Source organism: Palaemon carinicauda, chromosome 3 (assembly GCF_036898095.1).
Source record: "Palaemon carinicauda isolate YSFRI2023 chromosome 3, ASM3689809v2, whole genome shotgun sequence".
NCBI classification, from domain to species: Eukaryota; Metazoa; Arthropoda; class Malacostraca; order Decapoda; family Palaemonidae; genus Palaemon; species Palaemon carinicauda.
The window spans coordinates 43,826,667-43,844,141 of NC_090727.1; the positions used below are offsets into that span (position 1 = coordinate 43,826,667).

Genomic DNA, 17,475 nt, shown 5'->3' on the forward strand with positions numbered 1-17,475 from the left:
TGTATATATATGTAAGTATATATATATATATGTATATATATATATATATATATATATATATATATATACATATATATATATATATTCAAATCTAACATTAAGCACAATGACAAAACACCACAGGATTTGCAATGCTTGCTTACCAGAATGCATGAAATATCACACGAGGTTGGGCTGAAGATAAATAGAAGAAAGACAGAGATGATGAGAACGGAGTATGTAATGGAAGATGAAATATCCTTGGAAGGAGAAAGGAATTAAGTACTTAGGAACTATGATCTCCTATACAGGGTCTTTAGAATTAGCGTTCAGTGAAAGATTGAAAAGAGCAAATCAGACAATGGCTACGTTAGGTAAAATCTGGAGATCAAATCGCCTAAAATTTCATATAAAAATCAAACTTTATATCAGTTTAGTGAGATTGGTGTTACTTTATGGACAAGAGTCCTGGTATGACAATGAAACATTCTCCATTAGATTTAGTATATTTGAAGATAAAGTCCTCAGGATTAGAAATGAAACTATAAGAGAGATTACTCGAGTACCATATGTGGATGAGATCATGATGAGGGGTAGATTGAGATGTTTTGGGCATGCTCTTGGCACTCCCCAAGAGAGATTGGCTCACCAAACTTTCAACTGAGCTCCAGAAGGCAATAGAAGAGTTGGGAGACCCAGGCCTACATGGCTGAGGACAATGAAGCGTCAAGTCGAAGATGACGAATGTACAAGTATCGAATTAAAAGCTCAAGAGAGAAACGACTGTTGTATTATTTTGCGTCAATAGGCGTAGGGGGAAATGATGATGATGATGATAAGGACACCCATATTCTTTGGGAGAGAGAGAGAGAGAGAGAGAGAGAGAGAGAGAGAGAGAGAAAAGGAGACTTCATTTCCTGAATTGCTAAAATGACCATCTAAGATAAAAATGCCCTAGGTAAAAAGATCATATTGAACTAGAAAAGCACTCAGAGTGCAAACCTCCGCCACGGCAGCTTATTTCGGTCGACATTTTGCTCGCCCTTGGCCTTTTATCTAGGACCTTCAAAACTGAATCACTTCCACGTAGCAACATAACAATTAATTCCTGAGTTTCACTACTCCATGAGTACAATTGTGGCAAGGATGTTGTTCACAAACAGACAAAGACACGAATAGGGGCGAAAACATAACCTCCTTCAGACTTCGTCAGCGGAGGTAAAAAGTGAATGGAAATTTCGAAAAGAATATGTCGATATATTTCGTTTTATTTGCTTTAGTGGGTTTCAATTATTCAACTAAAACGAGATTAAAAACATAGAAAAAAACATTACCTAAACTACATGTATACATATACATGCATACATACATACACTATATATATATATATATATATATATATATATATATATATATATATATATATATATATATATATATATATATATATGTATCGAAAGCAAGAGAATTAATTCAGAAAAGCGTTTGAAATGTACATAAAAATGAGATTAGGGCTAACCAAACACGTAGTTACTCTTTTAAAGTAATGTTCTACTGAAATTGAAAATCAAATATCAACATGTAAAGTAACAAATAAATGTTTTATTAAATACCTGTAATATTCTGCTTTTAATTTGTGGATCAGAAACTAAAGCCTTAGGAAATAAGTTCATTACAACTCAAAGAGCTATGGAAAGAATAATGATGGGAATAACACGAAGAGACAGAAAAAGATCAAAATGTATACGAGAGCAAACTAAAGTAGAGGATATTCTAACAACATATGAAAAAGAAATTGACATGTGGAGGACATATAATGAGAATGACAGACAATAGATGGACATTTAGAATAACAGAATGGGTCCCTAGATATTATAAAAGAAACAGGGGAAGGAAGAGAAGGCGATGGATTGACGAACTAAGGAAGTTTGGGTGTGTGGACTGGCGCAGAAAGACCATAAAAAAAAGCAAGTAGAAGTACATGTCTGAGGCCTTTGTTTTGGAATAATAAAAAATGATAAAATTTAGGGGTTGGAACACCAGCATAGATGGTATTTACTATAACTCGAAATTAATTTAAAAAGAAAAAAAAAGATAATCTAAAATGTTTAAACGATCAATACGTCCAAACTATTAAATTGCAAATCAAATCCAACATAAGAATTGAAGCTACCAACTCCGCTAATGTTTATAAGTAGTTTCAAACAATATTTACCGAATCTGTGGAGCCTAGATACAATCTCTCTCTCTCTCTCTCTCTCTCTCTCTCTCTCTCTCTCTCTCTCTCTCTCTCTCTCTTCACATAGCCTAAACACACTAGGTATATATGTGGACAATACCAGTAGCGTATTGTCAAAAGTTCCCATTGCCATAGTGTCAAGTGTGCAAAGTATTAGACGTTCGGAACGTGTACTGAACGAGTGTTCCTCTAACTACCCCTTAACAATGCCTTTGAGAGAGAGAGAGAGAGAGAGAGAGAGAGAGAGAGAGAGAGAGACTTAGAGAAATATAAACAACCTTATTAACCCAACCACGAACCCCTAGCCAGCCTCACAACCCGAAGTGAACCCTAGCCAACGGGCACGGAAGTTGAAGAACAGGAAACACAACTTTAAAATCTTCATTGACAGTTTTGTTGTACGTAAAAAAAATCATTGTTTAAAAATGATATCTAACAATATATAAGTCATTATATATATATATATATATATATATATAGAGAGAGAGAGAGAGAGAGAGAGAGAGAGAGAGAGAGAGAGAGAGAGAGAGAGAGAGAGAGAGAGAGAGAGAGAGAGAGAGAGAGAATAATAATAATAATAATAATGATAATAATAATAATAATAATAATAATAATAATAATAATCTACAGATTCAACCAAGCTTACGTGGCGCAGTTCTTCAGGCAATAATACAGCTAAAACTAGAGGGGCACTCAGTAAAGAGCAGACCTTAGCTGTAGTAGCTTATTTCTTGACCTTTTGCTCGACCTTGACCTTAACATGCATTAATTGGCATGGATTATCATACACTCAAATATGAACCAATTTTGAAGTCTCTGTGACAACGATGTCCAAACTTATGGCTGATTATGTGAATTGGACATTTTTCTTGACCTTGACCTTCCAAAATTTAATCATTTCCAGCTTTTTACATAAGTTAATCCCTACATGTTTTATTACTCTACGATTAGAATTGTAGCCAGGAAACTGTTCACAAACAAACTCAAATTACTAACGCACAAACATGGGGTAAAACATAACCTCCTTCCAACTTTGTCGGCGGAGGTTATAACAGTAAGCCTAAAGTCACGTGAACTGTATGTCAACCCACTGTTAGTTCCTGCTTACAAGACTCTCAATGAGAATAACTGCCATTTGTATCCTCCAGTCAACATGGACTAGTTATAAACAGCTCCAAATGCAGCTATCTCTATTCCACTGCAGGACATAGGCCTCAGACATATCCTTACTCATGTCTGGGGTTTGGCTATTCATCAAAGGACTGGCCACAATGAATTGGTGATAGTGATGATCGCTCACAGCAAACCAACCTAGTATTGGGGCTCTGATAAAAACAGCTTTGCTTAACATCACGATACATAAACCCTTTCACCAAGTCAATAAAAGTATATAAGAAATCAATGCTTCAATAAATGTACCTTTGACGCAAAGGATTAACTTAAAATCTCCTCATTAAATTCAAAAAGATATATATGTGTACACGATATTTATTGCTTTATACGAATACTTAGCTTAAAATCTCTCTCTCTCTCTCTCTCTCTCTCTCTCTCTCTCTCTCTCTCTCTCTCTCTCTCGTACGAAAGGCGTGACCCCTAAAAGCTAATTTTAGTCAGTTCACATAAAGTTCATCTCAGATGTATAATGCCAAACTTCCTTAAATTGTGTAAAGAAGTTTGTCCACGTGAAGTGAGCTTCTCTAGTATTATCTTTATGATGTCACCCGACATGCTGGTGTTATTCCAGTCATGTTCTGAAAGTTCTCTACAGAAATTATACCAGAGAGACGTTTTATTTGCAAGGTGACGTCATAATTTCCCATAAATGTCAGCTCTTAAAAATTACGACTCATCCACCGTTGATTTATATAATTATGGCAATCATAGGCCTGATAAATGTTATAAATTTGATTGTTTTTATACTAGTTTCATGTAATTTTAAATGGGGGAAAATTTAAGTTTTTGGTTGCTGCTTGAAATGAGTCATAATTATTTTTTTTCAAAGACTAGCAATTCTGAAATTTAGACACAGATGGTGCCACTGCTTCTACAAGGACACCAAAGAAACTATTCTTGGTTTCGTCATCCTTGATATGTCAAGTCAACGTTGGTGAAGTTACTTTTTCTCTACTTAGGTTACAGTGGTTTTAGTCTTAAAAGTGGTATTCATTTAGATGTCAAGTGTGATTTATTACAGTGTTAAGTCCAGTTAAGTAATGTGATAATTAGATTGTGAATCTGTGAACGTTATGCAAGTATATTGTTAATTCTACAGGCTCCTTTTCACACACCATGAACCGATAAGATTGTATAAGCCCTTAGGTAATATGACCATTTGCGCCACTTGAGTTTGTGAAACTTTCAATGTGCTAAATGTTCATGTCAACTATCAAGGTGTATAGATATTGCCATGCTTTCCTAAACTTGTAAGTTTGTAAGTTTTAATCGTATAATCGTAGTTTAGTTAGTTTTCGCAAGGATATTGGAAAGTTTTGCGCGTGTAATTTAAGATTTTCCAAAGTGTCCTTTTCTTTAAAACCAAATCGTTAAGCCATGGGTGTATCTGGTGATTTTATTATTACTGTAATTTCTTCAAAGGCTACTTTTTGTTACTGTAACTTGCACGGCAATAAAGAAAACCGTAATTTTAATTTTAAGTTCTCGGTTTAAATATACTTTTCTTAGCCGTATTTCAGTAAAGTACATGTGACCATAATTTTTATCCTACATTATTAATTTTACTGGCTGGTAACCTTTGTATCACTCCTTTACGTCGTTATATCAGTTTCAAACGGCCAGGCAACATTTATTCCAGGACTTTCACAGATTTTAGGGCAAATTCTCTTAAGTGATTTATGAATCAGATTGATGTTAGCAATTGAGTCGGTGTCGGTTTTAGAATGTTTGAAGTTAGTGTTTCGAGGTACACCAACTAACTATAAAGTTTGGCCAATCTTGCTAGCTTAATTTCCTGCACAACAAAGCTACGAAACTAGTTATTACTATCTTTTGCATTGTTTAATGTTCATAGTTATTGAAAGTTTAGCAAAGCCTTTTACGGAGTAAAATCTTTTAGTTATTTTCAAACACTTAATTTGATGAATAGACACTTTATCGTATATTGCGACATAACTTTAATTCTGTCTACATTCGAAGTTTTTTGTTCTGTTAAGTTTAATTCTTATTTCGATTTTTTTAAGTAAATTTTGTTAGACAAATATCGCAGTGACTCTTTCATTACTTTTCTGTTATATGTGAATTAATCTTGAGTTTATTTAAATGGGAAATAATTTCGAATCTATTTAATTTTCCAGTTAAATGGAACATAAGAATTTTGTTAATAAGGTATCGTATATTGGTTTTGGACGCATGATTTTACTCTTACGGTAAAGATTGGTCCATTGAAAATCTGGTTTTACTAAAAGCTATTTGTTCCTGATTACTGCTTATGTAGCCTACACTGTTAAGTTTGTCGTAAGTTATGAAAATCCTGGATTAAATGTTGCAGGATTCAGTTTTAAAAACTTTATATACTGGCGTATAAGCGTGATATTACTGTCACCAACCCGTGAAAGATAATGTAGGGCAAAGTTAGTCTCATGCAATTTACTGAAATACGGCTAAGAGCAGTGTACTTTTAGAGAATTTCATATCAAAATTAGATAGTGTACAATGATGACAATGAATGAATTAGTTTGTGCATAAAAATATTGACTGAGTTCTCATTCACGAACAGTATTTACTGAAACTTAGTATTAAGATTTATAAGCTTAATGTTTTAAAATTTAATTATTTTGAGACTAACTTTGGGGGAATATGAAATCTAGACTTTGTTTAATCCTAGAAAATTAGCATTTAGAACAGCTGGTGTTATATTTGATTTGTGGCTTCTTAATCATTATAGATTTAATTTATTTTTTAATTTGATTCTCTATAGTTCATATAAGTCTACCAAATGGTATTTAATTAGATAGTTTTGGACGTTACTATCATAAGTTAGGAGATTCTAAGTTACCATCAAGTGTTGTTTTAGTACATTCAATTGCCAAGTCTTGGAGATCTTGGGTAAAAGTTTTAAAGGTACTAAATGTTATCAATCAATGCTGATAGAAAAGATTGACTTAACACCACGTTAATATTTAATTCTGTGTTCTATTGGCAGCGAATCCTAAACCAGTGAATGTAAGACACTTTTTTTTACAATTGGTAAAGACCACAGATCTTTTCTTTATTTAAACCAGTGAATGTAAGACACTTTTTTTTTACAATTGGTAAAGACCACAGATCTTTTCTTGATTTAAACTGATTTCAAAATCAGTCTTCAGTCTCTTAAACTTTTCCTCTTTACTTTGGTTACCAGGATTTCTTAATGAAAGAATTTTATTTCTTGTTAATCATGTTAAACCCTTTCAGACTCTGGCTGTACTAGGAATCCTGCGCTTCTGCTGAATTCATCCTGTCACATTTTCATAATCATCGCTTCCTAGCAAATGTAATTCGAAATCAATGGTAAGAATTCACTTGACTCTCAAAAACCCCCTTTTTTCGTATAATTTTTACATATCCAATATATTCACATTTTTTGAAGTCTTAACATTGTCATGATTTTACGAAGTTCAAGGTTAACTAGTGTTATAATTGACTGGTATGACTTTGTGATTTTATTTGGACTGAAATTATTTCTGACTGTGGTTTGTGACTAATTTTAATCTAAAGTTAGCTTATTTTATTTTTGACCATGTTCCAACAAAGTAGTGATGAGTTTACTTTGTTTAAAATTAGTTATTCTATTTTATGACTTATAACTTGCAATAACTTTACCTAGTTTAAAGTTGACTAGTTTTATTTGAATGATTGGTGACCATTAAAACTTTGCATTTTATATTTTGCCTAAATATTAAAATAAAACTTTTCTTTCAGATCTCAATTGGTATAGCAGCGTATGATAGTTAAACTTATCCATTGATGGACACATACCAGTCAATGTTGTATATCAAGGATTCTGTGGAATGCGAACTAAAGCACGAAAGTATTTTTTTCAACCTTGAATTCCTTCAGACTTGAGACATTTTACCCACAATGCACCAGGCAAATGACTGAATGCTTCAAAGTACTGCTTCTCAAATATGGAATTGTATGAGAATTTGAGTCTGCAAATGCTTGAGGATTTAACCAGGACAGTCGGCTGACACGGGTTCTTGCCACTGGACGCCCTATATCGACCGTATCAACCATATTCCTGGGTCTTCTAGTGGTTGAAGATTCAACCAGGACAGGGCGACCCGTAATCAACCAGACTTTGGCTTTAGCAAAAAATTTGAAGTGAAAAAAGTTCTAATTTAAAAGCACAAATAAAATAGATTTAAAGCACAAAGTTTTATCTATGAAGTTTTCAAAAAGTATATAGATTTGGAAGTGTACCGAATGTTACTAGTTTAAATTTATCTATTTTTTCTTTTACAAAAGATTTAAAACTTTGTCAAACTGTAATGCCATATTTCCAATCTGAGCAATGTTTCAATGCTGTTTAAGAAAATATTTTATAGATCTGCATAATTTTCTCAGTACTAAAGTTTTAAGTTTTATAGTTGTGCAATTTCATGTATTTCTATTTCCAATAAGTTTTTTTCTCATACTGAAGTTAAAATCTGTATGGATCTGTTTTTTTTTTTTTTCAATATTGTTTTTACAGTTGAAACTGTAAATTAAAGTTCAGATCTAAATAAAGCAATGAATTTAATTTTTTATATTTTCTACTCTAGGGGAGGCATGCCTTAACTGTTCGTTGGATTTAAGTAAAAGCTATTAAGTATTAATATATTGTAGAGTTTGTTTGGTACATGAAGGTTATGGACATTTTAATGTGTGGCATTTGTCTACTTTAGGAAAAGTAATTCTGTCTAAATGCATATTCGAACTTTATAAAGTAAGTTTAAAGAAAAAAATATTTTTGAATAGAATTTTTTGTAATTCCATTAATATTTTTGGATTTAATAATGTTTAGATTCGGTTGCTTAAGATTAAACTGAACTCCGGTGTTTGCAAGTTGCTAGTGTATTTACTTATCCTTTTGGGAAGTTTATTCTAAGATTGAAGGAAAATATGAAGTGTAAGCTTTAAACATATTGGGTAAGCTTTACGTTGAACATTCAAGGAGACAAATTTTGTGGTACATAATTTGAATTGGTTCTTTCCCTTTAATAGAATTTTGAGAATGTGGGAGAGTATTTTCCACACTGTTTGGGAAATATAACTATTCTGGCATAACTTTTACCGCGTTCATAGGGTCTCTCTCTATCTGCATACTGTGACCTTTGCAGACTGTCTGCAGGCTTTGCCACAGAAGTTTAGTTTGATGGTGTATAACGATTAAGTAGTCAACTGAGTACTGTCAAAGTAGTGAGGTGGGGGGCCATTATGGTACGGTAACGATTGTAAGTCTTTAAACTTTAATCTTGGTGCTGTGTAACAAAACTGATTTATGTATAAAAGCTAATGGGAAGGTGGCTGAAACTTTTCACATTTTAGGTTTCATGACTGTTGCATAGATTAAAAATCAAGCAACTGTGTTGAGTTACTTAGGGATGGGCGTAAACCACCAACAAAGCTTGGTTTACTTTTCAATTAGTTTTCCCGTTTTAAACAGGGTGGGGGATTTTCCAGGAGGGCTTCCTCCCACCCCTCGATTTGTTGTGTGAGTTGAGAGAGGCAAAGACACGCACTGAAAGGTAATCTACAATAAATTATGTACGTTAGCTTCTGAAATGAACTGGAGGTAAGGTACTAGCGCCTGCCTTGTTTGACGTATTGCCTCTAGGCCCTGCTATACAAAAAAAGGCTTGGTGTGGCGTCATAATTAAAGAAACTGCGACCATCAATTGGGTTTCTCTGGATGGTTTTCCAAGTATATATGATTGACTTGTAGTTCGTCAGGATTTGGGGAGGAGTCATGGTATTTAGTTGCTGGGAGACTTCTGAAATGATATACTGGCTGTAAAGTTTTAGAGCGCCCGTGCCTGGCTATGGGGGTCAGGCAATCTGAATCATGAAATGATATAGGAAGGCAGTACACATGACCTGTCACTTGTCGTGTCCCACTATCAACCGTTGTCGTGTCCGAGGAACCTTGTGCTCGTAAGTCAAATGTTGATCATAGTTTCAACGACAAGAATTTTTTATGAAATTTCGTATCTAGAGACAATGATGCACGTACTGCAACAATTACATATGAATGAGCAAATTAGTGTGAACGTGAACAGAGTGGAGGTTAAAACCTACATTAACTCTTGTGTAAAATTAGGAACAAGGTATACACAAAATAATTATAAGAAAATCAGGAACAGGAAACTAATATTAATGCGCTCACAAAGTATGGTGCTTCCAGACATCGTCATTTTTGAGCTGGTGGTGACGCATTATGGTCATTTATTTCGAACTATGACAGCAATGAGGAAATGCCAGGTGCTGAACGATTATCTGATCATGAGGTATCTAGTTTTATCAAGATCATTATGTAATTTATTCCCATTACAGTACATCCACTTCTGGCCCATGTGTAAACTCCGGTCCTATTGTCACATGACTTCTTAAGCATCCTCTATTTTTTAATCCTTTCCTTACATTATATCTTCCTCTATGCCGAGTTCATCTTTGTTCACATAGCAATATTAATGGGCTGTTTTCTTGCGTCTCCTACGAGCCATGTTGTTGTGCTGGACAAATGTCGTCCTTCATAAGTAGCAAATCCCTATGCAAATCAAGATGATAATAGTTCTAATAGCTTAGTTCAGGCTCATTCGTCTGATAAGTAGCAAGCCTAAGGGCTGCTCTTGTGTCTTGCAGCGTCGGTAAACAAGTAATTTATTTCTTTAACTGATAATGCTGACAATTCATGGCTTTGACCACCAAATGTGGATGTTTACAGGCAAATTATTTGTCTGCAGGCACTGCTCAACTGTATGGACACAACATAAACCAGCTTTCACAACACTACTTGGTTGTGTTCAGATCTGAGGGTAATCTTGTATTAAGATAGAATAAGCTATAATGTGAAGTTAATCAAAGCTATCGTTTTTCTAGTATGAAAGATTTATCTGATCAGTTTTGATATAAACTTCAAAAGGCTCTAAGTTACTTGTTTGCAATTGGACAATGTCGTGTGATATAATGAACAGCTTCGCACTTTATATCATGAAAGTAGACATGATAAAGGAAATATAAAGATCCTGTTTATTTCTTTAAATTAACTAAAATCAAGGTATTCTGGAGAAAAAGGCAATGCTCTCACCCCAGCAAGAGGTGGTAGTGATGTGAGTATCTGGCCCCATTCCAGCGCACAATTTATAATTATCTACTTTGCCGATTTCCAAACTTACTTCGATCTTCCCGTCCAGCTTAACAATTTTGCTTGATACTGTAACTGAATGGCTATTTCACCAGATAGACCGTAAGTGCTGAATCTTGTAGAATCCAGCCTTTGCAAGAGAAAAAAAAATGTGTGAAACATTGATAATTGTTACAATCGTTAATTTTCTAAAAGATATATCTATATGAATTACTGTGGTTACCTGAATGAAATTGAGAATCAAATAAACTATACTATTTTATAGTCCTCTATAAAAAGACACTCACTTAAATTTGTTTCAATAGCCGTTTAACCTCTCTGGAACGTCTCGATAGAATTTATTCAAAGATCCTTTGTGAAATTACGCTGGAGTTTAATGTTATAGATCTATTATCCATTATCCATCAATTATCATATAACCTTTATAGTTTTATGAACATATTTTGATAAATTTTTAGTCGCTATTCCACGAAATTTGCTTCTGTATCCACGAAATAAGAAATTTTGAAATGAGTTTTCTAAGTCAAATAAATTATTGTAGTAGTCCATAAAAACGTTTTCTCCTAATAGAAGCTGATACATTTTCTATTCTTACAAAGGCATAAACTAATGTAAATAGGACTCCGGCACTTTTTTATGCTTGTAACTCTATTAGATAATGAATATTCGTTACACTAACGACTTTTAAAAAAAATATATTTAGTCCAACCAGTCAGTCTTAGAAGGGTTTACTGAGCTTCCAGCTAAAATACTAGCTGAAAACAGATAAAGACACCGGGTTTGGTTGAGGCCTCTGACTGGTTGAAACATTCTGTAGTATTGATAGTTACAAAAGATTCAGTAAACACGTAGATACCTCGGCAGGAGGACGTGGTATTTATCTAGTGCTTCTGTAAAAAAAGAAAGGTATTTCAAACGATTTTTTCTTGAAGTTCTCGTGAATGTGCTTCTGCTTTAGTTGACACATATGCGAATATCCTGCTGTTTGATTTTCAAAATAGATTATTTTGTCGATATTTAATTTGATTGTTAATAATAGTATTTTTTTGTTTTGTTTGTAATACGTCAATAATTCTAATCAATTTAGTATTATGGTATGAAAAGACGATTGGTAAATGCGTGTCTCAACATTAAATATTGTTTATCTCCAAAAGGTGAAAAAAATAATAGATGTATGTCGTCTGTAGATTCTAGACCCTAAAACTATATGGCAAGCTCCCACTAGACATCCGAAAGACCAAAGATGTCAAAGCTTTCAAGAAGGAACTAAAGACTTCCTTGTTTCCAAAGAGCTTTGATAATGTGGATTTGACTGTTAACATGGGATACACTGCGTGAAACTTTAGGTATCTAAAAACGTCTACAACAAACAGATACTGTAGGATCTGTAGTGCGTAGGCTCTTTGTGTGATAGGATCAGGAAAACATCTATTAAAGTATTGTAAAGTAACCATAATTGGTGTTTTACATAAAATACATTTGTGACAATTGTTGTGCTATGCAGAACCAAATATTTTGTTGCAGCCAAAGATCTTTCAACTGAATAATTAATTGAAATTAGGATTTTTACTATTCAAGATCTCTATAGAACAGGGTATTCATTCGTGTTACTAGTTAAGTTATTTAAGAATATTACTGTATGTCTTTAATTAGAAATTCATGGTTAATGCTTTTAATAGTCTGTAAACGCAATCAATCTTTTGGTGTTTGAATATGTGTAACAGAAAATACGATTGAAGTATATCAGCGTACATTGTTGGATATCTAGTGACACTGAATCAGACTTCTTACTCAAGGCGGCAAGAGCTGTACCATTAGCAATTGTGCCCTCCTTAAATAAAGGCCATCTTACGACAGGATGTATGTTTTCAGTGCAAGCTTAACTGGTTTTTAGGTAGCTCACATAGGCTCAGTAATCGCTTAGGTAGCTCATATAGAAGCTATAATAATTACCTCTGCCAAACAAGTTGGAAGGAGGTTATGTTTTAACCCCCTGTTTGTGGTTTGTTTGTGAACAGCTTCCTGCCCACAATTTTAATCGTAGAGTAATGAAACTTGCATCGATTAACTTATGTAAAAAGCTGGAAATTATCAATTTTTAAAGGTCAAGGTCAAAGGTCAAGGTCACAGTCAAGTAAAATGTTCAATTCTCTTCACGTAATCAGCCATAAATTTGGACATCGTTGTCACAGAGACTTCAAACTTGGTTCATATTTGAGTGTCTGGAAATCCACGCCAATTAATAAATGTTAAGGTCAAAGGTCAAGGTCAAGATCGAGCAAAAGTTCTAGAAATAAGCTGCCATGGCGGAGATCTGCATTCTACTGAGTGCCCCTTTAGTTTGTTGTGGAATGACAAGAAAGTAAATCTAATTTCTTACCAGTAATTAAAGTCATGCTACTGAGGAGGTATTCAATTCAGATAATATCCCTTTTGATAAAGTAGTCTTTTATTATTATTTCAGGTATATTCCTGCTAACACTAAACCGTTATGGTTTTACACCATAGTATGAGTATTACAGCTAGTATAATGTTTATAAATGTTTATAAACAATGACAATGAAACAATCTCCAATATATTTAGTAGATTTGAGAACAAAGCCCTCAGAAGAATATTGGGAGTTAAATGGTAGGACAGGATTAGAAATGAAACTATAAGAGAGATTACTCGAGTGCCCTTGTATGGATGTGATCATGATGGGGGGTAGATGGAGATAGTTTGAGCATGCTTTTCGCACTCCCCAAGAGAGAGTAGTTCACCAAACTTTCAACTGGGTTCCACAAGGCACTAGAAGAGTTGGAAGACCCCAGGCCTACATGGCTGAGGACTACGAAGCGTGAAGTAGGAGATGATGGATGGAGAAATATTGATTTAAAAGCTCAAGATAGATATGACTGGCGACATCTAACCGAGGCTCTTTGCGTCAGTCTGCATAAGTCAAGCAAGATAGTATTCTTACCAGTATTACTTGACTTTATTTTACTTTAAGAGCTGTTTTCCTGGTCATATCAAGCAAGGAAACCCTGAGCCCTACATGAGCTACTAGATTAGTTTGTCGTATACATTCTGAAGTATTTAGAGTATTCTATGTCAATTGTCAAATTCACATTATCACACCCAGAAAAGAGAAAGTGTTCAGTTTCTTTTTGAAATTACTAATATCAATTCATAAAATATGGTAAAATACATGATTAAGATGAATTTTTAAATCGGGTATGAATGGCTTTTTAAAATACTATGGGTTCCCTCATTTTTTTTTTTTTTTTCAGAAAGATCCGATTGTTTTCATTTTCTAAAACATAGTAAAGGATCAAGTGGGGGCGTTCAAGATGAAAAATTTTGGGAACAAAACAGCTTGCGTATACGCTTCAGGCGTAAATAGCTATTAAATACTAAGTGGTGTTTATATTTATCTCTATTTAAAGTCTATTATTGTTTAATTTGTGTATCTGAGAATTACCAATATATATCCTATCATAAATTTGATGTTTCTATCTAATGAAGAGAACCATAGAAACGAAGAGTATAGTGGAAGTCTTTGATTGGCTGAAGCAAATCTTTCACCTTCTCTGCCAATTCTAGGGATTTGTCCCCCAAATAGGGCCATTTTAGCTGTTAGAGAACTTGAGGCTCAAAATAGGGATGTCTGATTAACTTCCATATAAATGAAAATTGTTAATGAAATTTAATTTTGGCATATCAAAATCACCAATGGTCCTTATGATTTAGAGATATTTTTTCTACATAAGGAAATATTCAACATGAGATATTTAGCTTCATTATGTAGCCTAAAATCAGCAATGTGAAAATTTAGTCTTCAAGACTTAAATTGCTTGAGTTTTGCTAAGTATTGCTTGTATATGACACCCAATATCATTATGATTCCATTAATATATATTTCAGAGCAAAACTTGAAATCAAAACAGAAGTAAGCTCGTCATCTTAATAAAAATCTAGATTTTAGTGTTAGTGGTTTTCATAAATACAATTATTAAAAGTAAATATAGAATATATTACAATTATAAAAGAAGAAGCAATATATTTATTGCATTATAAAGAAAGCAAAGTATTAGAAAAATACTAGAAGAAAATACTTCTGTCCTAGGGATATTTTAGGGCCTGTTTAGGGATGTTTCTGACAGCTGTAGAAAATTAGTCCGCCATAGACACGGACGGAGAAGGTCTTGTCTTTGAACTAGTGTTGTGAAAAATTAAGGGAAAAGGTAAGAGGTCACTTTCCAGGTTTATTTTCTTTATCTTCTCGCGGATAATTAATCAATTAAAACACTAGATGTTTGGAATAACCAGATATTTTCTTACAAAGGTCTTAAATTGGCGAAAGATATTTTATTTTGGCCTTTGACAATACCGGTTTTAGGGCGTGGCAAGTTTCGAATCTTTTAATGCTTTTTATACGAGATTTTCCAAGTGTTATTTTGAGTTCCATGTAGAAACATAATAATCGATTTAACAGCAATTGTTAATGAAGGAATAAATTTTAATATTACCATGTTGAGTACTCATCTATAGGCCTAAATTTTCTGTTAATGCCAGCGATGGATTTAGAAGGGCGTATCTTCGTAAAGTTTGCTCAAATCATTCAAAATATAATTAATGGTTTTTAATCAGATATTTATTTTTTAAATTGGAGACAAATTGTTATGGAATTTTAAATAATTTTTTTTTTTAAGATATTTCCTTCTGAAACTAGACACATTGATAAGAATTTTTATTACATTTTTTTTTTCAATTTTTCAAGCTGTTAGTGGTGGTGGTGGTGATGTCCCGAAACTCGTATGAATTATGCATATTTTTTATTTTGAAAATCCTAAGGGTTGCATGATTGCAAGAGCCTGTGCTTGGCCGCAAGGGCCAGGCAATATACAACAGCCACATAACTTGCAAAATTCTAAGAAGGATCCGGGAATTTTAGGTGATAAGTTGTGGAATGATCTTCCTAATCTTAGGGTGGTTGAATCAGTAGAACTTCAAAAGTTCAAAGTTGCAGCAAATGTTTTTATGTTGAACAGGCTGACGTGAGTCTTTTTGTAGTTTATATATGACATATCTGTTTTGACGTTGTTACTGTTTGTATAATGATTTATTGGTAATTTGTTCTCATTATTTCCTTATTTCCTTTCCTCACTGGGCTATTTTTTCTTATTGGAGCCCTTCGGCTTATAGCATCTTGCTTTTCCAAGATAATAATAATAATAATAATAATAATAATAATAATAATAATAATAATAATAATAATAATAATGGTGTACGATAGTTATTGAAGCCTAAATATATTTCATATATTAACATATAAATCATATAAAGTCAGTGAACAGCTCATCATACACAGCGTATATATTTAACATTAGTATTCATTATTTGACCAATGCACAAAATAAATCCTTTGTCCCAATAATCATTCAGTTTACTCTGTGAACACAGTCATTTTATTTGTAAGCGAGTGCACACAAACCTTGACCATTATACTTGTAATTGTTTTAAATATCTCCTTATTGTCTCAGTTAACAGTTCCCTTGGGAAATTCAACATTCGGAAAGTTCTGTGTTTTTTGTTAAATCAATAAATTTAGTTCAAGATTCTTTCCTTGATGTCTACTGTACTGCCTAGTTTGACAGCTCGCATTATCGGCCACGCCCACTTATTACTTACAGAATCTCTCTCTCTCTCTCTCTCTCTCTCTCTCTCTCTCTCTCTCTTCTCTCCTCTCTCCTCTCTCTTTTCAGCTGTTTTGAATATAAGCTCGCCCTAATCCACGGCATTTTATTTCGATTGCTTAACGAATATCCTGTTAGTAAATTTGGCAGTTTTAAGGGTGACTGCTTAAATTAAGGATTCTTGATTTTCGGTGTTTTATTGCAGCATGATTAACAAATTCTAAATGTTCTGAGATCATTAAAACTTTACATTAACATCGCGTATAAGCAGCAAAATGTTTCATTGTTATTGAGATTAAAATTTTTTTATATGAATTCGCCAATTTCCTTTTAATTATTCTCGAACATAAACTAGGGAAACCATTTCGGTCAAAGTAATCATAATGAACTTTTCATTATTTAAATGATCCTATATTTACGTAGATGTTAACTAAAGGCATCCTTTTATAGTTTGGATTTGATACGTACGTCCATACGTACTAAATCCTCTCTCTCTCTCTCTCTCTCTCTCTCTCCTCTCTCTCTCTCTCTCTCTCCTCCTCTCTCTCTCTCTCTCTCTCTCTCGAGCAAATAATCTCCTGGAAAATAACCCCCTCCTCTCTCTCTCTCTCTCTCTCTCTCTCTCTCTCTCTCTCTCTCTCTCTCTCCCTCTCTCTCTCTCTCTTTTTTGAGGAAAATAATTCCTCTCTCTCTCTCTCTCTCTCTCTCCTCTCCCTCTCCTTAATCTCTCTCTCTCTCTCTCTCTCTCTCTCTCTCTCTCTCTCTCTCTCTCTCTCTCTCTCTCTCTCTCTCTCTCTCTCTCTCGTTTTTGATAAGTCTTCTCTCTCTCTCTCTCTCTCTCGTCTCTCCTCTCGTCTCTCTCTATCTCTCTCTCTCTCGTCTCTCTCTCTCTTCTCTCTCTCTCTCTCTCTCTCTCTCTCTCTCTCTCGTTTTTGATAAGTCTCTCTCTCTCTCTCTCTCTCGTTTTGATAAGTCTCTCTCTCTCTCTCTCTCTCTCTCTCTCTCTCTCGTTTTTGATAAGTCTCTCTCTCTCCTCTCTCTCTCTCTCTCTCTCTCTCTCTCTCTCTCTCTTTTCTAGTCTCTCTCTCTCTCTCTCTCTCTCTCTCTTCTCTCTCTCTCTCTCTCTCTCTCTCTCTCTCTCTCTCTCTCTTTCTCATATCTCTCTCTCTCTCTCTCTCTCTCTCTCTCTCTTTATAGATAAGTCTCTCTCTCTCTCTCTCTCTCTCTCTCTCTCTCTCTT

At 34.0% G+C, this 17,475-nt stretch overlaps 2 long non-coding RNA genes across 2 annotated transcripts in view; both read left to right on the forward strand.

The window, feature by feature from the left end:
- Window positions 1-4,382: 4,382 nt before the first annotated feature.
- Window positions 4,383-8,264, forward strand: LOC137638261 (uncharacterized). Its single transcript, XR_011043970.1, has 2 exons — window positions 4,383-6,724; window positions 7,136-8,264. It is a non-coding gene; the product is annotated as an uncharacterized lncRNA (long non-coding RNA).
- Window positions 8,265-14,714: 6,450 nt separating this feature from the next.
- LOC137638264 (uncharacterized) overlaps window positions 14,715-17,475 on the forward strand; it is a 466,810-nt gene continuing 464,049 nt past the window's right edge. The window contains exon 1 of the long non-coding RNA XR_011043972.1: window positions 14,715-14,783. This is a non-coding gene — a long non-coding RNA (uncharacterized lncRNA). The remainder of the gene's footprint in view (window positions 14,784-17,475) is intronic.